The following is a 13,894-nucleotide window of genomic DNA, read 5'->3' as shown; positions in this document are numbered from 1 at the left end:
TCTATAATGCCTTACAACATTTCTTCTGCCATCTAAAGCTTGTCTATGATTTATATCTGATACAGGAGGAATGATAATTTGGGTATTCCATTACTATAATAAATAATGACCCTGGATATTCATAGCAATATCTGCAACATATGGCCTCAAATTTCCTCTCTGCCCTTCTGGTCCAACACATTCTATCCATCTGACACTTTGTTTCACATGAGAAAAGGTCCTGATTCCAAGAAACTGAACATTTACATCATTAGAGGGCCAATGTACTGGCCAGTTTTTCTGAGTTATTATTGTTACATCTATTCCAGTTTATAAGACCCTGTAAAATAATTTATTATTCATTCTTACAGCTAATTTGTGTCTATGATCTTGTACAGAAGTTTGCCAGAATATATGTTTTTTGTTTCCTCCAGTATCAACTAGCTCCTCCTCAATAACTAATCTGTTATCCCCAGTACCATTAGTCTTTACAATGGGCTGTGGAGTTTCTAATTTTCCTGAGAGAGTCTGTCCTCCCCTGTTAGTTGGAAAGACCGAATCACCCTTGATCTGGGGGCATCTACAGGGAGGCCCCTGGATGGAATTCCCAGCTGTAAAGGCTTACCTTGTCTGTCTGTAGTTGACCAGCATTCTTGGGTCCAGTTTACTGCCTGTTCCACATCTCATGCAGAGAGCAGGAGGTTGAGGCCTTCTGTGTGAAGTATTTCTGGTAGAAGCATTATTTCTAGGAATGCTTTGTCTACGATTCCTACTCAAATGTCCTATTTTACCACAATTAAAACATCGAGGATTTAAATGTCTTTTGAAACTTCTGATGATGTCTTCCACAACCCAAATCTGTATCTCCTCATGGTTAGGCCATTTTTCATCTTGATTCCTTTAAAATCCTTTAGAAATGGCCTCTCCTAGCCATGTTCCTGTCTCTGAATTGTCATACTCAATATTAGTTTTATATAAGACCCATTCCTCCAATGGTGCTGATCTGATATTTAATGGCCACAGTATTTGCTTGTATTGTGGGTTTGCATTCTCATCAGCCAAAAATTCTGTAAGAAGTCGCCTATTATTAGGATCAGTTACTTGTAAGTCTTTTGCTCTGGATAATCTTTGTAAGAATTCAGAAAATCTTTCTCTTGGACCCTGTATCACTTTGGAATATGATTCAACTTTTTCTCCTGGTTCACGAACCTTATCCAAAGCATTTAGTGCCGCTCTTTTGTCAAAATGAAATGTATGCTCATCATAATCATCTTGGACTTGTGGGTCAGAAAATTGCTTCTCCCCAATAATCTTACTTTGGGAAGCTTCAAAGCTGTCCTTTAAACCTTGAAGTTAGAGGGCCTTCCTATTTCCACAAAGTTTTCCACTGTATTTGGGAAGACTCATCCAGCACCGCAGATATTAAATCATGCCAATATGAGGGAGTTATCTTATTAGCAGTTGCCTATGTGCTTAGTAACTGCTTCACATAAGGGCTGCGGACCCCATGAGATATTATCGCTTGCTTTATACCTTTCATTTCTTTCATGGGAATAGGTTCCTACTTATGTGTAGGGGAACCAGTTTGGTTCCTCCGCAGTGCTGTCTTTTCTGTCATAGTTACTGGAAAGGCTACCCTAGGAAGTTACCTTGGACATCTAGTAGCTATGCTTCGATTATTTCCTGGTAGCCTAGCATATGCTGCCTCAGCGTCTGATGTTTCAGATGATGTATTTTCTAAAGATTGAAATTTTGTAACTATGTCATCTCTGAGTTCTTGGATTTCCTGCATTAAAAATTATTCCAAGTCCTTGGACTGTTCAGTTAATTGTGATTCCATGCTTTTCATACCATCCTCGCTAAAAAACTTCAAAGACACCTACTTTTCCTTCCAGAAACATATTCGGTCTGCTAGATAGTTATTATTGTCAGACACAGATTGAATTGACCCTGCTAATTTGGAGAGTTCCTTCTGGTTAGACTCCATCTTAGCCATAAATGCAGTAGAAATTTTATTAAATGTGTCTCGAAGGTTGTTCTGATTAAATTCCACATTATCCATTTTGGTTTCTAAATTCCCTTTTTCCTGAATTTTTGACTTTAATTTTTTAATCATTTGTACATGTTTCTTCCATGTGATTACATGTATTAACACACTAATCACGTTATACACACACGCATATGAAAATATCATTGTGTTTTACTGTATAACCCATGACATTAGTAGCGAAATCTCTAAAATCCTGAACAGTGTTAAATTATCTGCCATGTAATTATTAGATGTTCTTACTACCAATTAGCAATTATTAAATTGGAAAAATCACCTCTTGTTTTGTCTTAGATTAAAATACCTGTAGTTTCTGCGCTAGGCCAGTAGATTGCCTAGGTGTACTGCCAAACACGGTTTCTCCACAAAAAAATCAGATGTTTCCCAAGGAACTTGTGAAATCTTATTGAACAGATTTTGGGACAAAGAGGGGCTTGGGAAGTTGGGGGACACGCTGCACTGAAGGAAATCTCGTGGTAGCTTTATTACCTGCTAAGCCAGTGTAAGTGAGAAATGGGTAAACACAGGTTTTTTTGGTCAATGGTGGCTGGGCGTGCACACGCATGAGCGCAGTGGGCTGTATCAGTGACTGCAGGAAACAAATGGGAGGCTGGTAGCGAGGACACTCCAGCACAGGATCGAAGTGGCAGACAGGAGGTAGGCAGGTTAGTGCACCATGTGCTGCATTAGTGCGGTCCTGCTCTCACAGATGAAATAGCAGCACTCCCGGGAGAATAGGATTTGAATGGAATTCGAGAGTGGTGGAAGCTTCAGGATCTGGTGGGAGAGCTTCAGGGAGGAGGAGAAAAGCAGGTGTGATCCGGGTGCATGCACACTGGGTGGCAGTTGGTCACATGGCAACTGTAGCCACAAGCAGGATCATGGCCCAGGATCTGGAGGCACAGCAGCCCTTGAAGCGCCTGGAATGCCGATGAGCACTCACCTTAGTTATCGATGGCTGCCCTGTGCAATATTGGCACACAACCTCATATAACTGATATTCTGTTGTGTGGAGGTGGGCGCTTGGGCGTGCAGGTGAGGGTGGGGAGGGTAGAACTCACCTATGCGGCCTGAGCCAAGTGGCCGCAGGCCACAGAGGTGTCGACTTCCAATCCACTCAGCTGACACCAGATAATTATGATAGTCAATGCAATACGGAATACTATATATTTACCAGAGAGAGAGAATCATCCAAGTTGGGAGTCAGAAGCGTGGACGGCTTCCAAAAGAGGAGGTCCTTTTTCCTTTCACTTCCTTTTATGTCTACGTGTGCTAATTTACTTGTCCCTGCCCCCATGGGTGGATAACTTTGTGGGGTTCACTCCTATACATGTAAAAATAAAACATATTTTTATGTCACATTATGAAATTCATGCTCTCCATTTACATAAGTCATGTAATAGAATTTATAAATTTTAAAAATTACAAAGGGAAAAGCTGGGCAGTGGTGGCACACGCCTTTAATCCCAGCACTCGGGAGTTACATAATTAGACTAAGAAGAAGTTGAAAACAAAACATAGTTTAATGAGAAATAAACTTCTGTGACATTTTTCTCACTAAGATATAACATCTGTATTCATTTCTTATAGTATTGTAACTGACAATAAAAATAAAGAAATTGGAGGACAGATCATCTGTTCTGGATTATTTGAACTATCAAACAAATCCTTTATCATTTTAATCTCTTTTCTTTTCTTTTCTAATCCAAACCTAAAAAGAATGTTGCACATTACAGTAATCCAACTCTACCTATTTTCCACATTTGATGATTGTAGTGATATACACAGAACAATACTACATTTACTTATAGAGGCACACAGTGGCCAGGCGGTGGTGGTGCACAACTTTAATCCCAGCACTCAGGAGGCAGAGGCAGGTAGATCTCTGTGAGTTCGAGGCCGGGCTGGACCGACAGCCTCAAAAACAATACAGAGAAACCCTGTCTCATTAAACCAAAAAAAAAGAAGCACACAGTTCCTGGATTCATCATAAATAGAGTAATGAACAAGCAGCTGAGGAGAGAGAGATACTAAGAATGCCTAGAGATGTCTCACATCTGGCGTAAAGTGAAGAATTGTTGTTGAATGGTGATGGTGGTCTGCACTGTTAGTATGGACTAAGATAGGCACTTATAAGATAATGCAAAACATAAACAGTGGGAATGAGAGAGGAAATGAAAGGCATGAGTACCAGGGTACTGTGTGCATAAACCAGGCATTTGTACTGCACAGTCCATGTTCTAGAAGAACAAATGTGATTTAACAAAGGAAATCAACAGTTGCCAGCTCCAAGGTACTGCAGTTTCTTCTGCAAACTGGGATGGGATAGGATGCAAGGGCTCACAGGAAATATTCTCTGGCCTTCTGTGTATCTGCTCAAGGATACAATTGAAACCATGGAGATTTGGTGCCCCCTGATGTAACACTGATTCCCACATTAATGGCCAGAATATTATGGTGGACCACAGTACCCAGAAAAAATTCCTGTCTCAGAGCCACTCCATGATTTTACCTTGGGGAATGTGACACTTAGGAATTACCTAATTGTGTGATAAATTCAGTTTATACTTAAAAATCATGTTTATATTCACCTCTCTTATTTGCATGTGGATGGCCTAAACAAAGGTGACTTCTTGCGTCAAGTGAGATAGTCTACCAAGAGAATTTAGATGTAGCCATTGGCATATATTAAGCTCACCTTTGATAGATGATTTAATTTCTTTTGTGATATTGCATTATTTATGCCACAATTGTACACATATGTGTCATATTCAGGACATTTTTTTCTCTGATGTTTTCTTGCTTCTAACTATATCACCATGCTATGCTCTCTGTATCTCACTCAGAATAAGTATGTTTTCTTCATGTGAGTTTATAGATATATACAATGTACTGTCCATATGTTTATTAATTTCAATTCAAATCATTGTTCATCATTCAATTCTCTGTGTTCATAATGCTCAAGTTTCATGTGAAACTCACATGACTAACAATTTATCTGAGCAGAAACCTGCCAATTACAGTGGTCACAATGCTGGGGATTCCCCACTTCTCTGCTTCCTAACTTCAGACTCAAAGATGCATGCATTCCTTATTCACACTCCATGTACCCACATCTTCCTCTTTTTTTTTGGTTTTATGAGACAGGGTTTCTCTGTTTTGGAGGCTGTCGGTCCAGCCTGGCCTCTGAAAGACCCCAAGTGGGGGACTTTCACGGGAGGGAGACCCGAACCCAAGGAACAACGAGACCACAAACTTGGATGCAACAGCAAGAGGCTTTATTTACACACGGGTACCCGGGCGTCTCAGTCTTGGGGGGGCTGAGCGCCCCGAGCTGGGGACTCAGGGGTCCTTTTATAGCAAAAAGCGGAGTACAGAAGCAAGAAGCCTAGTTACAGGACCCTGATTGGGCAATGTAAATGAGGCCTGGGCTCAGAACGAGGGCAATTGAGGTTTTGCTTGGAACTCAAGTCTCGGCCTTGGCCCTATCTGAAGAACAATAGGTCTCTGTGCCTGCCCAATCTTTCTGGGCTGGCTATGCAGCGCTATGCAGACAGTAGACACCTGTGTCCCTGCCTGGACAGAGATAGTAGTGACTATTCAGCTATAAGGACCTTGAGCTGAGCTCCCTTCTGATAACAAAATGACTATTCGGCTGAGCTGTGGGGGGAAAGGAATTTTCCATAAGCCTCAGCTGCCTGTGCTGGGCCGGGGTCTTTCATTCCCCCATTGCTCTTGTAACTGAATGGAATCTTTCATTCAGAGGTTTCTACCATCTCGAAATCCCTTTGCTTTAGCTGCTGGTATTGTTGAGTCAAAACCAGTGATTGTACAACTGATAACCTTTCCTTTATGAACTGGATCAATCTGTTTAAGATGCATGGCCCAAACATCAGAATCAGAAATATAATGATCAGGGGTCCCATAATGGTGGATATGAGAGTCGAATACCAAGGGGACCTGTTATACAGTTCTGAAACCATCCCTGTTGGGACTCAATTAATTGGTGGTACTTCTGGCATCTTTCTTTTATTTTAGCCAGGTTGTCTCTTACCACTCCGGTATGGTCTGCATAAAAGCAGCATTCTTCTTTAAGGGCCGCACAAATTCCCCCCTGCTGTAAAAATAAGAGGTCTAGTCCCCTTCTATTTTGGAGGGCTATTTCTGCCAGGGAGGACAGAGACTTCTCCAGGGCAGTGACAGATTCCTCTAAAGACCGAATATCTGCACGCATTACTTGTTGTAGGAGTTGGAACTGTTTAGTTTCCTGCAGTGCGGCAGTACCGGTTCCTATTCCTGCTGCTATGCCTCCCATGGTTAATCCCCCTAGTAGGATGGCAGTAGTGATGGAGATAGGTTCCCTCTCACTGCGGCCAGGTCTTATCAAGTCATAGTCAGAGGGGTGGTAAATTACCTTAGGCCATAATTCGATCAGAACACAATAATCAACGGTGGCATCTAGTACCGTGGTGGAGACACAAGGGGTTAATCCAGTGTTGCATGCCCAATATGTCCCATTGGGGGCTATCAAGTAGCGGCCACTTTGGGGCAAAGGCTCAGTGGCATTGCATAGTCCTTGATGCGTGGCGGGGACTTTACCTATACATAGCCCCTTTCCAGACACTTCTGAGATGGTCAATTTATGTTGCATGGCTGTCTCACAAAGAGCCTCGGCTGTGGCCTGATTTGTATATTCGCCCACAACCGCTAAGCCTTCATAATAGGGAGGTTGCGGAGTCAGACAAAGCCAGCATTCCTTAGTCTTATCTGGGCGAGTTAAATTCAGAGTGGCATATGTCCCTTGGATCAGGGCTAATATCCTATTTCCCGTGCCTTTAAGGGGGGGACCCGAGGAGGGGGGTTTGGGAGTGCTTTCTGTAGGCGCGGGAGCGGCTGTGGTTTTAGGCAGGGTCAGGGGCCTGGTATCAGCCTTGGGCATGAATAGGCTAGGCTGCTTTTGATCAGCAAGGACCTGGTTAGGGCCTATGGCCTGTGGATTGACAGGAGCCACCTTACATCTGATTGTAAAGATTACTCCCCTGTCTGACCCGTATAGATACCAACGCAAACCCCAGTCTGCCAATCCGGGGCTTGCTTTCCCTGCACAGTGAAAGAAATGGCAAGGGGCATACCTATCATTCCATATTGTCCTTTGTCCCAGCCTCTGCGTACTTGTATTTTATCCCATGATGAGGATGGCCTCCAATATGCGTCTCCTGTAGTCTCACACCCCCAAGCTGCACAGAAAAAGGAATCATGTCCCCCACATTTCCGGGCCTGCTGCCAGGTACGTCCATCTTGGGGGCAGACATAGAAGTCCTGTGAATTTAGCTGCTCTCTGGCTCTGCGACTAACACACCCGGGGGTGGTTTCTCTGGAGTCCATGAATATGAATGTACGTCGACGTCTGTAAAGGTGGGAACCACTGGCGCATGCCTTTGGGTGGCAATGGGGAATGTCCCAAGTGTCCAACCCTGCTACTAAATCACAAAATTCAGGCCATAGAGTAGGCCACCATGTCCCAAGTGCATGTGGTTCCGTGACAGCATAAATGACCGACCCCATTTGGGAGAGAACCTCCCAGGTTAATTTATAAACGGTATGGGGACTGGAGGCCACACCAGTGCTTGATTTTATGAGGAGGGCTATTAGCAGGAGGGAGGGGAGCGGGTAAGTTTTATTTTTAAAGGATTTTGAGTGCGTTGAGCTTTCCATCCTGAGTCCGGATCCTCAGGGAAGGCAGCTTTTACGTGCGAGGCATGTATCCAAGCAGCAATCCCGTCCACCTTGAGAGCAGTAGGGGTGGTCAACAGGACCGTGTATGGTCCCTTCCAGCGGGGTTCAAGGTTCTTTGCCTGGTGGCGCCGGACCCAAACGCTGTCTCCCACGTGGTAGGAGTGAGGGACTATAGGATGTTTCCTCTGGTCTCGGTAGGCTTGGGCCAGAGGCTTCCAGACTTCCTGCTGGACCAGCTGGAGTGCCTGCAGGTGAGCTTGAAGAGAGGAGGAATTGGCATAGTCAGAAATATCTTGGTCAAAGAACTGAACAAAGGGTGGTTCCATATAGAATTTCAAAAGGGGTGAGGCCATGGGGGCCCGGTGTATTCCGGGCACGATAGAGGGCAAGGGGGAGCAAGAGGACCCAGTCTTTAGTGCCAGCTGCAAGCGATAATTTAGTTATAGTCTCCTTAATGGTTCTATTCATTCGCTCTACCTGTCCTGAGCTTTGGGGTCGGTAAGCACAATGTAATTTCCAATCAATCCCCAACAAGGTGGCCACAGACTGACTTATCTGAGAAACAAAGGCAGGCCCGTTGTCTGTCCCCAATACCTGTGGCATTCCGTAACGGGGGAAGATTTCTTCAAGAAGTTTCTTGGTGACCACCTTTGCCGTCTCGTGCTTGGTGGGGTAGGCTTCCGTCCATCCCGAGAAGGTGTCAACAAAAACCAGGAGGTACTTGTATCCATATTTTCCTGGTTTGATTTCTGTGAAATCTATTTCCCAATGCACCCCAGGCCGTTGCCCACGAGCTCGAGTCCCCATGGGTAGCTTTAGCCTGGTCATATTGACGCGGGCGCAGGCATCACATTGCTCAGTCACTTGTTTTATTATTTCTTCTATTCCCAACAGGTGGTGAGTATTTTCTTCCCGGGCTAATGGTTCTCTCATTTTCCAGGAGCTCAAATGAGTGAGTTTGTGTAGGCTGTTAACCAGATATCTAGTCATTAGGCGGGGAAGGACAGTTTTTCCTTGATAGGTCCAGAGACCATCATGTACTCGGGTTGCCCCAGTCTTTTCATGGCTTTGATGTCTTTTATCTCATAGTCCCATGATGGGGAGGTCTTCTAGGAAGCCTCATTAGTTACAGGGACTACAGCTGCCTGAAGGAGGTGACTGCTGCTTTCCAAGGCCAGGGCAGCCTCCCGGGCGGCCAGGTCTGCCCTCCGGTTTCCCCGGGCAACTGGGCTGTCGCCTTTCTGATGCCCTGGGCAATGTATGATACTGAGGGCGGTTGGGAGGTGCAGAGCTTCTAAGAGGGCCAGGATTTCCTTTTTATTTTTAATGTCTCTGCCCTCTGAGGTCAATAGCCCCCTTCACCTATAAATTTCACCATGGATGTGAGCGGTGGCAAAAGCATAGCGGCTGTCTTTGTAGACAGTGAGTTTCTTACCTTCTGCCAGTCTCAGGGCCTGTGTTAAGGCAATCAGTTCTGCTCGTTGAGCCGATGTTCCTGGCGGCAGGGCCTCGGCCCAAATTGTTTCTGACTCAGTTGTCACTGCAGCACCGGCTTTCCGCTCTCCTTGATGTACAAAGCTGCTTCCGTCCGTGAACCAGACATGGTCGGGGTTGGGGAGGGGTTGATCTGTGAGGTCAGCTCTCGTCCCATGGACCTCAGCCAGGACCTGCAAGCAGTCATGAGTCTCTGCTTCCCCGGGAAGGGGGAGTAGTGAGGCGGGGTTTAGGGTCACCGGAGCCCCGAAGTGAATTCGGTCCTTGTCCAGCAACAGAGTCTGGATAATGAGTCATCCAGCATTGGTGAGCCAGCGGCAAGGTGGCTGTCTGATGACCGCCTCCATAGCATGGGGGGCATAGATAGTCAAAGGCTGCCCCAAAGTCAATTTGTGAGAGTCCTTTATGAGAACTGTGGTGGCGGCGATCATGCGGAGACATGGGGGCCATCCTGATGCTACGGGATCTAATCTCTTAGATAGGTAGGCGACCGGTCGTCTCCAGGGCCGAAGTTTTTGAGTTAGGACCCCCTTCGCATAACCCTCTTGTTCAGCCATGAATAAGTCAAAGGGTTTAGTCAGATCAGGTAACCCCAGAGCTGGGGAGCAGAGCAGAGCCTTCTTGATGTCCATGAAGGCTTTTTCCTGGCTCTCCCCCCAGTCAAAAGCAGCCCCCGTCTTGGTGAGGGGGTACAGGGGTGCTGCCATCTCCGCAAACCCGGGGATCCACAGTCTACAGAAACTTGCTGTTCCCAAGAATTCCCGCAGTTTTCGGGGGTCTTGGGAGGAGGAATGTCAAGTATGGCCTGTTTGCGGGCTTCTGTTAGCCAACGTTTTCCATCCTGGATTTTGTACCCCAAGTAGGTGACCTGGGTCCGGCAGATTTGGGCCTTCTTGGCAGAGGCCCTGTACCCCACGTCTCCTAAAGTCTTTAAGAGAGCTTCTGTCCCCCTAAGGCATTCCTCCTCTGTTTTGGTGGCTATCAGGATGTCATCCACATATTGTAAGAGGATGACCTCAGGGTGGTGGACTCTAAATCCGGCCAAATCCTGATGCAAGGCCTCATCAAAGAGGGTGGGGCTATTTTTGAACCCTTGGGGCAACCTAGTCCATGTAAGTTGTCCCGAGATTCCCAGGTCTGCATCCTGCCATTCAAAGGCAAACAGTGGTTGACTGTCTTTGTGTAACCGCAGGCAGAAGAAGGCATCCTTTAAATCCAGGACTGAGTACCAAACATAGTCAGGTGGCAGTCCACTCAGGAGGTTATAGGGATTGGGGACCATGGGGTGTATGTCCTCAACCCGCTTATTGACTTCCCGGAGGTCCTGGACCGGCCTATAGTCATTGGTTCCGGGCTTTTTGACTGGCAGCAGGGGAGTGTTCCAGGGGGACCGGCAGGGAGTTAGAATGCCCTGCTCCAGTAGCCTCCTAATGTGAGGCTTGATCCCATCGCGGGCCTCCCGGGACATAGGATATTGTTTAATTGAGGCCGGGAGAGCAGATGCCTTTAAATGGACTATGATGGGAGCCTGCTGGAGGGCTAGTCCCATGCCTCCAGTCTCTGCCCAGGACTGGGGAAAGTCGGTCAGCCAGCGGTCCTCGACCTTAAAAGAGTCATCCTTGGGCTCATGTATTCTATATTCCTCTTCTAAGGCTATGGTCAGCACCGTGAGTGGGGCCCCTTCTGGCCCCGTGACTCTTATGTTGGCTTTCTCGAAATGTACTTGAGCCTTTAACTTCGTTAGGAGGTCTCGACCCAGGAGGGGGTATGGACAGTCAGGAACATGTAAAAAAGGAGTGCATCACCTTACCGGTCGCTAGATGGAGCTGGCGGTCCGTGGTCCATCGATATTGCTTCCCACCGGTAGCCCCTTGTACCCAGGCAGTTCGTCGGCTCAGGGGGCCGGGTGACCGATTTAGAACAGAGTGTTGAGCCCCCGTGTCGACCAGGAAGGTGACCGGGCGCCCCCTACTGGTATGGTTATCCGGGGCTCAGGGGGGGGGGGGCTCCTGGCCCTGACCTCCCTAATCTTCGAGGCTCAGGAGGTCGGAGGTCTGAGAATGGGGTTTGGGCCTTTGGAATGTCCTTCTTTGTTTCTTGGGACATTCTCTTGCCCAATGTCCTTTTCCCTTGCAGTATGCTCATTGGTCCCTTTCTAGGCGAGGCCCTCTTTGTCCCTCTCTCTGCCTATCCTGTCTCTGCTCTGCGACTACTGTGGCCAACAGTTTAGTCATTTCTCTATTATGCTTCTCGTCCCTCTCTATCTCCCTTTCTTCCATTTCCTGTCTCTGACGTTCTGCCCTTTCTTGGTCCTCTTTTCTCCATCTCTCTTCCCTTTCCTCCTGTGTTTCTCTCTTGTTAAAGATGCGCTCCGCCGCTTTTAATACATCTGGTAATGTATAACCCTGTAAATTCTCTAGCCTCTGCAATTTGTTTCTGATGTCAGCGGCCGAATGCCAAATGAAGGACATGGTCAGGCTAGTAGCTTGCCCGGGGTCCTCAGGGTCATATGGAGTATACATTCTGTAAGCCTCCTTAAGTCTCTCTAAAAATGCGGCTGGCGATTCCTCTGCCTTCTGAACTATCTGTCTTACCTGGGCCAAATTGGTAGGACGCTTACCTGCCCCTCGGAGACCCGCTACAAGCAACTGGCGATAAAGACGTAGATGGGTCCTACCTGCCTCAGTGGTGAAGTCCCAGTCTGGGCGGTCGAGGGGGAAAGCAGCATCAATTTCATTTGGGAGCTGCGTAGGTTGTCCATTTGCCCCAGGAACATTCTTCCGGGCTTCAAGAAGGACCCTCTGTTTTTCCTCCGAAGTGAGGAGGACCTGTAAAAGCTGTTGGCAATCGTCCCAGGTGGGCTGGTGGGTAGTAAGAACCGACTCCAATAAATCAGTCAGTCTCACAGGATCTGCTGAAAAGGAGGGGTTATTATTTTTCCAGTTATAAAGATCTGAGGCAGAAAACGGCCAGTACTGTAATTGGCCATCATGGCCTGTCCGGAGGGGCAGGGCAGTGGAATCCGGAGCAGGTTGCTCCCTGCCGCCTTGCAGTCTAGAGGCCATAGGTGAGGGCTCCGGGTCGGTGGGAGGCGAAGGTTGGGCCCCAGCTGCTGCTGCGGCCTCAGCTGCCGCCGGTTGACCTGCCGGAGGAGCCTGATATGGTGGGGGTTCCTCCGTCAGTAAATCCAACAGGAGACCGTCTTCTGGAGGGAGGACTTTGGGGTCTCTTTCTTTCTCTTTCTGCTTAGTTACGGTGGGGTACAGGCCAGAATGGGAGGACTGAGGATACGGGGAGGGGGTCAAAGGGGGGCGGAAGGGAGGGTGCGGATGGTTTGGAATTGGCAGGGGTTAGGGAAGAGGAGGAGGGGGGACCTCCGGGGTGCACAAAAAGGGCGCACCCAGGTAGGAGGGTTATGAACTAACGCTTCCCAGGTGACTATGTAGGGTACTTGGTCCGGACGGCCGTGGGGCCCAGGATCCATCACTTTCTCTTTCACCTGGAAGATAATTTGAGAGTTAAAGGTGCCATCCCGGGGCCAGCCAACATTTAAAGCTGGCCACTCGGAAGAGCAAAAGGTGATCCATTCCTTCTTGCGCACATCGACAGTCCGGTTACGAGCATACTCCTGCACCTGTGGCCAATGTGAAAGGGTCAAACTGAGCGGAGTGGTAACTGTCTGGCCCATCTTCTCGAGAGTGATGACTAAGACAAACAAACAAACAAGAAACAAAAACGAACAGATTTTCGCTGCGCGGCTTCGACGTAAAGTCGAAAGCAAAACTTCAGTTGGGCTCGAGGTTGGGGGCCTCCCGTCCTCGTCCCCTACCAGGATGGAAAATCCCTCTGTCAGAGGGGGTTCCCCAAACAGACGGGGCAGACCCCTAGGCATCTACCCCAAACAGACGAGTCCCTAAGAACTCCAGACGGGGCAGATTGACATCTACCCCAAACAGACGTGTCCCTAAGAACTCCAGACGCTACCAGGACGTCTCCTGGAGCTGCGGTTGGTGCCGCCAGATACAGATGTATACAGCTGTATACTACAGACGCAGGCGCGATAAAATAACAGGCATAGACAGACAGACAGCAGACAACAGAAACAACAGAAATTTAGTCCGGAAAATTCTTACCTCCCAGAAGTGGGTCGGTGGTCCCTGGGCGGGGGTCTCACATTCCTGGCCAATGCACCAAATGAAAGACCCCAAGCGGGGGACTTTCACGGGAGGGAGACCCGAACCCAAGGAACAACGAGACCACAAACTTGGATGCAACAGCAAGAGGCTTTATTTACACACGGGTACCCGGGCGTCTCAGTCTTGGGGGGGCTGAGCGCCCCGAGCTGGGGACTCAGGGGTCCTTTTATAGCAAAAAGCGGAGTACAGAAGCAAGAAGCCTAGTTACAGGACCCTGATTGGGCAATGTAAATGAGGCCTGGGCTCAGAACGAGGGCAATTGAGGTTTTGCTTGGAACTCAAGTCTCGGCCTTGGCCCTATCTGAAGAACAATAGGTCTCTGTGCCTGCCCAATCTTTCTGGGCTGGCTATGCAGCGCTATGCAGACAGTAGACACCTGTGTCCCTGCCTGGACAGAGATAGTAGTGACTATTCAGCTATAAGGACCTTGAGCTGAGCTCCC

Source organism: Mesocricetus auratus, unplaced genomic scaffold, assembly GCF_017639785.1.
Source record: "Mesocricetus auratus isolate SY011 unplaced genomic scaffold, BCM_Maur_2.0 Super-Scaffold_15014, whole genome shotgun sequence".
NCBI lineage: Eukaryota > Metazoa > Chordata > Mammalia > Rodentia > Cricetidae > Mesocricetus > Mesocricetus auratus.
Note: the sequence above shows the minus strand (reverse complement) of the source record.